Here is a 12306-nt window from a genome sequence, read left to right on the forward strand (position 1 = left end):
TTATACCTTGCTTCTACTTACTGCTGAAATTCCATTCCTGAATACCTTATGCCCCTGACGAAGCTGCTTGGCAGCGAAACGCGTAGGGCGGTGTAGGTGGAATGTGGTGTGGACAGCTCCCACTCTTCCCAACGTAGCTAGGTAGGAGGTGTGCTGGGGGAAGGGTGGGCACTGATGGGAAAGAAACCTGTCATCCCTTATAGAGCTGGCAATAACAGTGGATATTAAAATCCGTCACTAAGCTGAGCATATCCACCAACTTTTTCAGCCTGCGCAATTGCTTTTAATTGTGTGTTTTTTAGGGACATGTTTCATACGCTGCGAGTTTATTTGTTGGTGTTGTCAGTCAAGCGTGTTTTAATAATTTAAATTAAAAGTTATGTTTTATGACATTGTAACTACCATAGCCTGAACTGGTTGGCTTGCTACATTGTAGAAGGATGGGTGGCTGTTTCACTCTCCACTGCTGCATGTAGCTGTTTTGTTTTTTCAATTATTTAATTTGTTGCTAACCTGCAGGCTAACCATGGCTTAATATTTAGTCTGCTCCCAATAATCCTTTTGTTAGCAATGGTATAATATCTGATTCAAAATCAGAACCACTGCAAAGTGAAGTCTCTATTAACCTCCTAATTTTGTCTATAAGTAACCTACCTGCTCTGGGACAGTGGTCTCTTTTATCTTGTTTCTTTTAATATTAAGCAACAGAGCAATTAAAAATAATTAACAGAAAGCAATTTAGTAGGGTATGTGCAAAACACTGTTCAGAAATGTATTTGTGTTGATACACGCTCTTCCTTTTTTGTATCTCACAAGAAAATCTAATTTGTTACTACTTTGCTGCAAAGTTTAATTTGACTATGCCGCACTGGTAAACACTAGACAAGAGAAGGACATTTCATAGAGCCATGATTATTTATATTACTTCATTATATAGTGAAAACTGGATACAGTATAGGGCACATTTACTATTGGTCGAATATCGAGGGTTAATTAACCCTAGATATTCAATTATCGAAGTTAAATCCTTTGACTTCGAATATCGAAGTCGAAAGATTTACCGCTATTCGTTCAATCGAATTGAACGTTTCGAAGGATTCTAATCCATCGATCGAACGATTTTCCTTCGATCAAAAAAAGCTAGGAAAGCCTATGGGGACCTTCCCCATAGGCTAACATTGCACCTCGGTAGGTTTTAGGTGGTGAAGTAGGGGGTCGAAGTTTTTTTAAAGAGACAGTACTTCGACTATCGAATGGTCGAATAGTCGAACAATTTTTAGTTTGAATCGTTCGAATTGAAGTCGAAGTCGTAGTCAAAGGTCGAAGTAGCCAATTCGATGGTCGAAGAAGCCAAAAAAAACCTTTGAAATTCGAAGTTTATTTTATTCTAATCATTCACTTGAACTTAGTAAATGTGCCCCTATGTGTAGCAGGATTGCTAGAAATTGTGTAGAATTTACTTGGTTTGAACCCTAGTTGTGAAACACAATCATGTGTAAAAAAATAAAATATATTGTCTACCTAAAATGCAATAAATATAGATATCTAATTAAACAAAGACAGTTTTAATAAAAATAAATAAAAGGCGAAAAATAAACGAATGCTATAAAATTGCAGTGCTAATTGTGAACATTCTGAATATGTTAAAGCTACTTCTATTTCACATTGGGTTGCTGTAAGCAGCATACATAATCTTAGCAAGGTTCAAACATGTAGAAACATTGCCATCTACAGTCCAATAATTTATAATAACTTTTATTAGAATAAAATCCAGTCAGTATTATAGCCTTAAAATACCAGAAATAGAAATGACATGTTCTTGGGGTGGGGAATTTTAAATAATTCCCCAGTTTGCTTATCAATAGGGTAAAGGGACAATTGAAAATAAAGACATGGTTCCTTATTGTACTAAATATGGTGAATGGGAGAAAGAGTCTGTAGGCTATTCAGCAAGATGTGTAGAGATAAACAAAACTTTTTGAATGATGTCCTATTTAAATAAGGAAGACTCAATAGTATACTAAAGGTGGCAGATAAGGAACCTGTAGCATTTACAGCTCAAATTTTCCTCTGAGACAGAACTTGTTTGTTTGCTTTTTAGTGAGTCCTTTGTTGCTGACTCGTTAGAAATCCCAGAGAAGTTCAAAATGATATTATCTTTAATGACATAATTGCATGTTTGAGATTTGATATTGTACTCTGCTAATTGGCATTATGATTTATAAAACATTTCCCTTTCAGAATTCAATAGCAAAGTAAGGCATTTGAGTCTTGACTCTTTTATACACAAAGGTTGGGTTTATTGGTTTTATTGTGCCATTGGCAAATTGTGACATATTTAATGCAGCTACAGAAGCTTTCCTATTGCACAACATAATTACTAAGGGGCAGATGTATTATAGGTCATAGTAGGGAATCCTGAAGAATTTGATCTTGTTTGGATGTATCAAAATTTTACTGACAGTATGAAAAAAATGTTTTTATTCATTTGACACATTTATCAAAAGCTTATACTTTTGTGAGTTCATTGCAATGTGTTTGACAAACTCTGCACTGCAAACAAAAGAAATACAAATGTTTATACCATCGTCTTATGTTTTATCGTCAACAATAATTTTGGCCTCATTGTATATGCATGTTGTGTATGAAGGTCTCTTTCCAATCCAATGCTACACATTTAAAACCCCACTCCTAAAATATCTTTAGTCAAACTTTCAGAGAGGGATGTAGTACTGATTACCTTTACTGAAAATTAAAATTTTATATTTTTATTTTAATTATAATGTTACTATTATATGGAATGATAAGAACATAAAATAGGCAATGTATTTGCAATTTAAATGATGTTGTAGAAGCATTTATGATGTCCTCTACCCCAAAATTTTCTTGGGTTTTATATCTCCTATAGCACTTAGGGGCACATTTACTAAGGGGTCGAATATCGAGGGTTAATAAACCCTCAAATTCGACCCTCAAGTAAAATCCTCCGAATTCGAATATCGAAGGAAAAATCGAAGGAAAAATCGAAGGATTTTAATCGATCGATCAAAGGATTTTCCTTCAATCAAAAAAACCTTAGAAAAGTAATGGGGAAGGTCCCTATAGACTAACATTGTACCTCGGTAGGTTTAAACTATCGACTATTAAATGGACAAATAGTCAAACGATTTTTAGTTTGAATTGTTCGAATTGAAGACGAAGTCGTAGTCGAAGATCGTAGTAGCCTATTCGATGGTCGAAGTACCCAAAAAAATACTTCAAAATTCGAAGTTTTTTTACTTTGAATCCTTCACTCGAGCTTAGTAAATGTGCCCCTTAGAGTTATAGCCCTCTCCTTCTATTTTATCTTGACTCTTGTTTGTTCATATAAAAATGCATAAAAAAATCAATCACCTTTTCTGAAATGTATTGATTTATATTGAATCTGTTGAAGAGTTAAAAGTGGTGATATATTCCTCAACAAAACTGCCCCACAGACCCAGGCAAAAAACCTCCACCCCACTCTCATAAGAGCAACATCATTCATCACAGGGGTATTACACGGGCTGCAACAACCACCCTGGGATACAAATTAATACAACAGAACTAGAACCTTACCCATAAGTCAGAAACACACCTTTGAGGCCACAACCCACAAATCTGTGGGCACTAGACTTAGTCCTAACACTTGGACACTTATTATTTGGACTACCTCACCGGCTTGAACTAGTAAGTGGGCAATCCTAAAGCCATACCTTTTTTATTATAATTAACATGTATTTATATAGCGCCAACATATTGCGTAGCACTGTAAAGTAAATGTGATTATACAACTAAATCACATGAATTATATACATACATACATCACAATCAATACAGGTACAAAAAGGTGAGGAAGGCCCTATGCATAGGCATACACTCTAAAGGGAAGGGAGTAATACACAAGGTGTGGGAGTGGGCAAGATCGAATTAAGTGAGTGAGAAATGTGGTATTGTATGTGGTGTTGCGTTTGGTAGTTAAGCAGAGTGAGGGTAGGCTTCTCGAAAGAAGTACGTTTTAAGATATTTCTTGAAAGCAGAAAGGTTGGGAGAAAGTCGGACAGACCGTGGGAGAGCGTTCCAGAGGAGGGGTGCAGCCCTTGCAAAGTCTTGAATGCGAGCATGTGAGGAGGTAATGAGAGAAGAGTTGAGTAGTAGGTCAGTAGAGGAGCATAGTAAGCGATTGGGTGAGTATATAGAGATGAGTTCAGAGATGTAGGGTGAGGCAGAGTTATGAAGTGCTTTGAAAGTCAGTGTCATTAATTTGAATTTGATTCTGAAAGGTAACGGAAGCCAGTGCAGGGATTGACAGAATGGTGTGGCAGAGGAGGAGTGGTTGCTGAGGTATATGAGCCTCGCAACAGTGTTCATTATGGACTGGAGAGGTGGCAGTCTCTGGAGGGGAAGGCCAATTAAAAGAGAGTTACAGTAGTCTAGACGCGATATGATGAGAGAGTGAATAAAACTTTTGGCAGCGTCTTGGGTGATAAATGATCGTATTTTGGATATGTTCCTTAAGTGGAAGTGACATGATTTAATAAGTGACTGGATATGAGGAGTGAATGACAGGGCAGAATCTAGAATAACCCCAAGGCACCGGGCCTGGGGAGAGGGGGTGATAGTGGAATTGTTAACCCATACTTAACTTAGTTAGGAAACAAGGCATTCTCCATAGGAATGTCAAACCCAATCTTACACACTTGGCGAGATGAAGGACTATATAATGTACAAAACCTTATCAAAAAAAATAAAGACCTACTCTCCCCAGGGGAATTAAAAGATAACGTTCTGTTCACAAACCCACACATGTTTCTTAGTATACAAATATTACATTTTGCAAGAAACACAATTTATAAAATAAGACATAGAAGAAAATAACATAGTGGATAATCTCTGGAAGGAGAAAATCTCAGTACGCTCAACTGCTCAAATATACCACATACTACGAACAAATATAATCATAGATGCAGAAGAATCCACCCCCCTTTAAATGGACAATTGCTACGCCCCATATACCGATCACAGAAATTCTTAAATCCCACACACATATAATGCAACTATTACCAACCAGCAGATACCAAGAAATGGCACTACAACTCCTCCACAATTCATATCTAACACCTGAAAAATGATTCAAAATGGGAAATATCCCCTCAGACGGATGCATTCGATGCAAAGCTCCCAAAGCAGATCTGCTACATATGCTCCGGTCATGCCCTAAAATACAAAATTTTTGGCTGGAAACAAACTCCTATTGGATGCAGATAGTGAACAAACCAATCCAACCAACTATAGATTGGGCTTTATTTAGCACTGTTCAACAATACCCAAATTTAAATAAAGGGGATAAATATTTGACAGCTAGACTGGCAGCAGCGTCTCGAAAGGCAATCCTACATCAATGGCTCTCAACAGAAGCCCCATCAATCACACTTACAAAACAAAAAATGCATCACATGTTTCACATGGACTGGCTGGAAGCCATGACAAACAAAGAACGACACAACTTCATAGACACAACTTGGTATGACACAGAAATTTTAAGAAGTAATTCATTGTTGCAAGAAACAAACCCTTATATCCAAAGTGGAGATTGCCTATGACTAAGTGCTAGGTAAGCATGAAACGCGTTGGTCGCCATAGGGGGGAATGTTTGACTTTTTAGAACATGGAATAAACTTATATCTTTTATCTACAAGCATGTTTTGGTACTATTTTTCGAACGTTATAACATGTGTATTATTTCTGTAGCTATGTGTCTATAGTTTTTGTAAATGTGTATATGAGAATAAATAAACATATTTACATACATATTTACATAAATATATCCTTGGTCAACACATGCTGTCTTACAATTTCTTCCAAACACAATTTTACTATTTAAATTAATTTTGAGTAACATGTACATTTAGTTGTTATCTTAACCAGTGTCCAAAACCAGAGAAATGTATAACATGTACATTCATATTTGGTCATTACCTTAGCCGTTCCCAGAACCATTGAGATGTTCTAGCATACATATTCAGTCTGGTTGTTGCTTTATGCAAAGCTGTTACACCAGCCTGAGATCACTCTGCTAAAGAGTCAAGAGCACAGTCTCTCTGGCTTCCAATTTCCAGCTAGTCAGAGTTATGTTAACACATGTTAAGAAAGCTTTTTCCAAGTTTCTAAGCTAGCTGGACTCTGGATGAAAAAAATATAGTAAAATAAATGAATTGTAGTTTAAAACTAACATACCTGAACAGTAACTAACAGGACAGAACTGCAACATATACACTCCTTCTGAACTGAACTGAAGGGAGTGAGAGGGGAACCTACCTACTCGTTACCTGCACCTGAACACTGACCTCCAGAGAAATTATATGATTACCTTTAGCTGGTGTCGACACCAACAAGTATTGGACATGCACTGCTCACTGAATATACAGACATGCATTGCTTTTCCACTACTCACTGCATACAAAGACAAGCATTCCATATGCACTGCTCACACCATAACCAAACTGAAGAATCCATTCTAAGAGTTAAGAAACTTTGGACATCAGGGTGGTACTCAAAACTTAAACATAACTTCCAACTGCTAGCAGAAATAAAGGCATGCTGGCTCTGAAACCTAATTTCCTCCATTTAATGAAAATGTATGCCTCAGTATGGGGGGGGGGGGGAGAGAAGGAGCCAGAGATGTCTGTTAACCCCAACCTAGAGTATTATCGCTTTTAGGCCTTATTTAGCCAGACTCTACCATTCTTAAGTCATGCCATGCTCCTTGGACTGCTATTCTGAACCCCTCCTAGTTTTTGTAGCAAACCTATGACAAGAGCTGGTAAGACCAGGCTAAACTTGAATAAAGAATATTTATTAATCATTAAATAATTAATGAATTAATTAATCAAGGCATTGAAAAAAAGATCAGATTGCTATAAATATTTCAGATTTTTTCAATTTGAATAGTGTTTAAGGAACCTTTAGAATTTTTATTTTTCTACCAGTATTTAATGGTTTAAAATTTTTGCTCATGTCCTCTTGAAGATATTAGACACAATTACAATTGTAATTTAGAAACACCCTACATCTTCCAGTCTTACTTAAAAACCACAACAGGTATTGGATTCGTCATCCATAAAACTCCAAATGTTATCCAAATTTTGGAAATATTTTAAATAATTTTTCAATAATAATACATTTTAACATGTCTTTACTGCAGGGTTAAAACTGAATAGAAGCTGAGTTAATGAAGAACGGAGAAGACATAAAGAGGGATAGAGGGTATAAATGATCAGTAGATAAATCATAAAAGTACATGTGGTTTCACAGAATATGTTTCTGTAACCAAAATAACTATATAAATCTTTTTTTATGGCCTATATCTCCCATTTAATATTTCAGAAGTAACTTTTGCTTCAAGTGCTCATGCTCCTGATTGGAGACCAAGTGCCAAGTCAAGCTGTCAGAAATTACAGTACAGTACTGTGCAGTAGTGCCTTTTCAGTACAGGTGTGGAGGAAAAGGACTGTTCTGGTGGGTTCATTTGTTGCAGTTGGGAAGAGGGGAGTAGGGTTGTGCGGAGGCCCTTTAGTTAATGCATGGTTTTGTACCATGGGGATTCTTCCAATTTTTGGGTTTCCCTTGTGTGTTTTGTGGTTATGCAAACAAAAGAAATACAAATGTTTTTACCATAGCATCATCTACAATAGTGATGGGCAAAGTTGTCCCTTTTCGCTTCGCCAAAAAATTTGTGAATTTCCAGCGAAACTCGTGAAATTTTAAAAAGTTCATGAAATGCGAGGTTTGACGCAGGCATAATTTCACTGGTGGCAAAATCTACACCGGCAGCAATTCTGATGATGCCGACAATTTGACACGTGCCTATTTTATCCAATTGTGTTAAAGTCAATGGGTGTACGTTTAATTGTCGCCAGCATCGGATATTGTTGGCAGCGTCAAAAAAACTTTGAAGCTGGTGGAAATTCGCAGCGAATTCTGCCTGGCGAATAAATCCACCCATCACTAAACTACAATAGTTTTGGCCACAATTGTAAATGCATGTTGTATATGAAGGTCTCTTTCCAATCCAATGCTATCCATTTGAAACCCCACTCCTAAAATATCTTTGGTCAAACTTTCAAGGACGGATGTAGAACTGATAACCTTGTCTGAAAATTAAAATTACACATTTTATTATAATTTTACCAATTTATAGAATAATAAGACCATAAAATAGGCAATATATTTGCAATTTAAATCATGTTCTAGAAGCATTTATGATGTCCTCTGCCCCAATACTTTCTTGGATTTTATACGTACTTTAGCTCTTAGAGTTATAGTCCTCTCCTTCTGTTTTATCTAGTGACTCTTGTTTGTTCAAATAAAACTGCAAAAAAGTTAATCACCAATTTTGAAATCTATTTGTTTATATTGAATCTATTAAAGAGTTAAAAGTGCTGGTATTAATGAATGTTTGTATTTTGTTGTATTCCACTATATTATTTTTCATAACTACACCTGTTCAGTAATGTAACCCAATAAACTGAAAGAACTGAGGAGTAGTGAGGGGGAAGCCATTTCATGAGGCTATTACTCGGTGTCAGACTGGCCCGGCAGGAAACTGGGAAAAAACCCTGTGGGCCCCGACCCTTAATGGGCCCCCGCCAGGCCAGACCCCTCTCCCAATCAGTTTGTTAAAAAAAAAGTTTTCTTTAGGCGCTGCGCAGCAGTATCTGCCATGCATGCAGCGCCATTCATGCAGGAGCACCGAGCAGTGCCTTTCAAGCAGGAGCAGCGAGCGGCACCTTTCAAGCAGGAGCGCCGATCGGCACCCTCATGCAGGCGTGCCGAGCGCTCTCTGCGCTTCACGGTAGGAGGGCAGGGGGGGGCAATGTAATGATTACATCTATCATTACATTGCAAAGACAATGTAATGATAGATGTAAAAATGTATTTTATGTCTGGTGTTCTGGTAAAAAAAAAATGGTCAGGCAACTGAACTATGTTCTATAAGTTCTCAAGCGTGTGTTTCTTTAGGCCCCAGGCTCATGCTCACATTAATGAGTTGAGCCATTCATGAGTTGCATTGTTCCATAACAGAATTATTTTTGTAACAATTATTCTATTGTATGCTTTAAAAAAAATAACTTATTTAGCACATTTGTTTTTTATTTGCTGTTTTGTAACCAAAATATCTACATTTTTACTGTAGCCAAACTCTGTCTGCATACTGAATTTTTTTTCTTTTGTGCAATTTTGCCTTCTTGACTATTGCTTTGGAACATGTAGGGGCCTATTTACTAACAATTGAATTTTTTATTTTTTTCACACAAATCTCTAAAAAAAAATCCCATTTTTAAAGCTCTACAATGTAAATTGTATTAAAGGGTTGTTCCTTCTATAAAGGCTGCTTAAGGAAATTAATATAAATCAAGGCAAAAACATTTAAAGGTTACAAGCTAGAGGGACAGACAGTTCCTGAAATTTAAAGTAGGTGTTGACCCAATGTATATTTGTATTTGCAACAAACATTACATGAGATAATTTTATGGTTACAATTACCAAGGTGGTTAGTCAATGTATATATGTGTAATCTTTATATTAGACTTGTATAGCATATATATTCTTACAATAACACCATCTTTCTTTTTGTGGTTTTCACAACTGTTTATATTGTAATCTTGCTTGGAAACACTCCATACACCAATGTATTTTTTTCTTTTTAATCTCTCTTTACTGGACATTTTGTATTCTACATCAAGGGGCCGATTCACTAAGCTCGAGTGAAGGATTCGAATGAAAAATACTTCGAATTTCGAAGTATTTTTTGGGTACTTCGACCATCGAATTGGTTAAATTTGATCGAATTCGAACGATTCGAACGATTCGAAGTAAAAATCGTTCGACTATTCGACCATTCGATAGTCGAAGTACTTTCCCTTTAAAAAAAACTTCGACCCCCTACTTCGGCAGGTAAAACCTACCGAAGTCAATGTTAGCCTATGGGGAAGGTCCCCATAGGTTTGCTAACCTTTTTTTGATCGAAGGATTTTCCTTCGATCGTTGGATTAAAATCCTTCGATCGATCGATCGAAGGATTAGCGCTAAATCCTTCGACTTCGATATTCGAAGTCGAAGGATTTCAATTCGAGGGTCGAATTTCGAAGTATTTTTAACTTCGAAATTCGACCCTTAATGAATCTGCCCCCAAGTCTTCCTCACATGTTAAAGGATTTACTTTCAATGCATAAATCTATTTCAGAATGTGCAGCCCAGATGTATTTCGGCCTTTCATTTGGTATTAATGAATGCATTCTACTTGCAGTCAAGGCTATATAGCTATATGCTACCCCTTACGTTATACAACTATTATCAAACAGTCTTTTTGTATTAAGATAGCTATTTAGTATTTATATCTGTGTTTTTTTTGCTATCAGTTTCACATGTTGCACTTACATTGGTGGGCAGATTTACTTAGGGTCGAATATCGAGGGTTAATTAACCTTCTATATTCGACTGTCGAAGTTAAATCCTTCGACTTCGAATATCGAATATCCTTCAAATAGAACGATTTGAAGGAATTTAATCCATTGATCAAACGAAATTCCTTCGATCAAAAAAAGCTTAGAAAGCCTATGGGGACCTTCCCCATAGGCTAACATTGAGGTTCGGAAGTTTTACTTGGCAAAGTAGGGTGTCAAAGTTTTTTTAAAGAGACAGTACTTCGACTATCGAAGGGTGGAATAGTCCAATGATTTTTAGTTTGAATCGTTCGATTCAAAGTCGTAGCCGAAGGTCGAAGTAGCCAATTCGATGGTCGAAGTAGCCAAAAAAATCATTCTAAATTCGAAGTTTTTTTTATTCTGTTCCTTCACTCGAACTAAGTAAATGTGCCCCTTAATGTAAATCTCTGTGGACATAACAAAATAAACCATTTTGTATGTGAAGTGCCAGAAATCCTTTCATTATGATGTGAAAATATATCAGTTGTTGAATTTGTGATATATTTAGGTGCCATTGTGCTATTATTGACACCAGCAACTTTTATTGTTATTTCTTATATAAGAATTATCCTAACAATCCTAAATCTTGCTTCTGGTGCTGGAAAACAAACGGCCTTCTCTACCTGCAGCTCTCACCTTATGGTGGTTACAATATTTTATGGCTCAGCTATGGTTGCATTTCTGAAACCAAAATCAAGTTCCGTACCTAACAATTAAAAAAATAATTGCAGTATTTTACATGTTTTTAACACCATTGTTAAATCCCTTTATATATACGATCAGAAATAAAGATGTTAAATAGTCTCTTAAAAAGTTAGATAGATTCATGTGATATTTTATATATTCCCTGACTATCAGACCGGAACTTGCGTTCCTCTGGTCTCTATGTTAGCAACAGCAGTCTTTACCACACATAAAAGAAAGGTTTGTATTTCACCCAAAACCCCAAAAGTTTGCTTACCAAAAAAAAAGTCTTTCACAGAACTCCCCAGCCTGATATCTCACGTCAGAACTTTTTCCAGGGTGGAGCCAAACCCTTAGCAGGCTGGGAATTTTTATAGCAACCTGGATCAGAAGATTTGATTCTGCTGAGCTCGTTAACTGTCTGTGAGCTGACAGCATTACCAGAAACTGAGAGCACTGCTCAAACCTGGGACAGACATACACACCATCCTGCACAAATCCACAAACTTTTACTGACCTGCTGTCACAATAGATATAAGGTGATTAAAAGATTACGTATTTTTGTAAGGAACACATAAAGGTTATAGAATGATTAATAAAAAAGATTTTAAATAGTTAATATTTGCATTAGTAAAAGTTTGAAAGGTCTTCCTTTTTAATTAAAAAATATTTTAACAACATACAGTACAGTAACATACAGTATAAGGATTTCATGCAAAGTGAAGAGTATAATAATAGTATTAAATAATATATAATATAAAGTATAATGCTAGTAATACATATTGCATGATTTATTAAAAGCTGTGCTATTCAGTAGATTTGAGCTACCTTATCAATGGGAATTTAAAGGATGAAAAAAATCAAACAGAAAGTCACAAATTTTCAAGTTTTTGATTTCAAAAAACGAAAAACACTTGATAGTACACTTATTTAAGAAAAACCCAAAAACGAAGTGACTTGAAAACATAGGACTCAAAACTCAAAAGTAATGAAATCACAACCTTCCATTCATTTTAATACATAATTTGGAAAGAGTGACTTCAAATCCAATAATCCTTTGCTTCAACATGGAATAAGGTGTGTGTGGGGAGGGTACATTTATGACCCATGTGGTCCC

The sequence above is a fragment of the Xenopus laevis genome, chromosome 9_10L (assembly GCF_017654675.1).
Source record: "Xenopus laevis strain J_2021 chromosome 9_10L, Xenopus_laevis_v10.1, whole genome shotgun sequence".
Taxonomy (NCBI): domain Eukaryota; kingdom Metazoa; phylum Chordata; class Amphibia; order Anura; family Pipidae; genus Xenopus; species Xenopus laevis.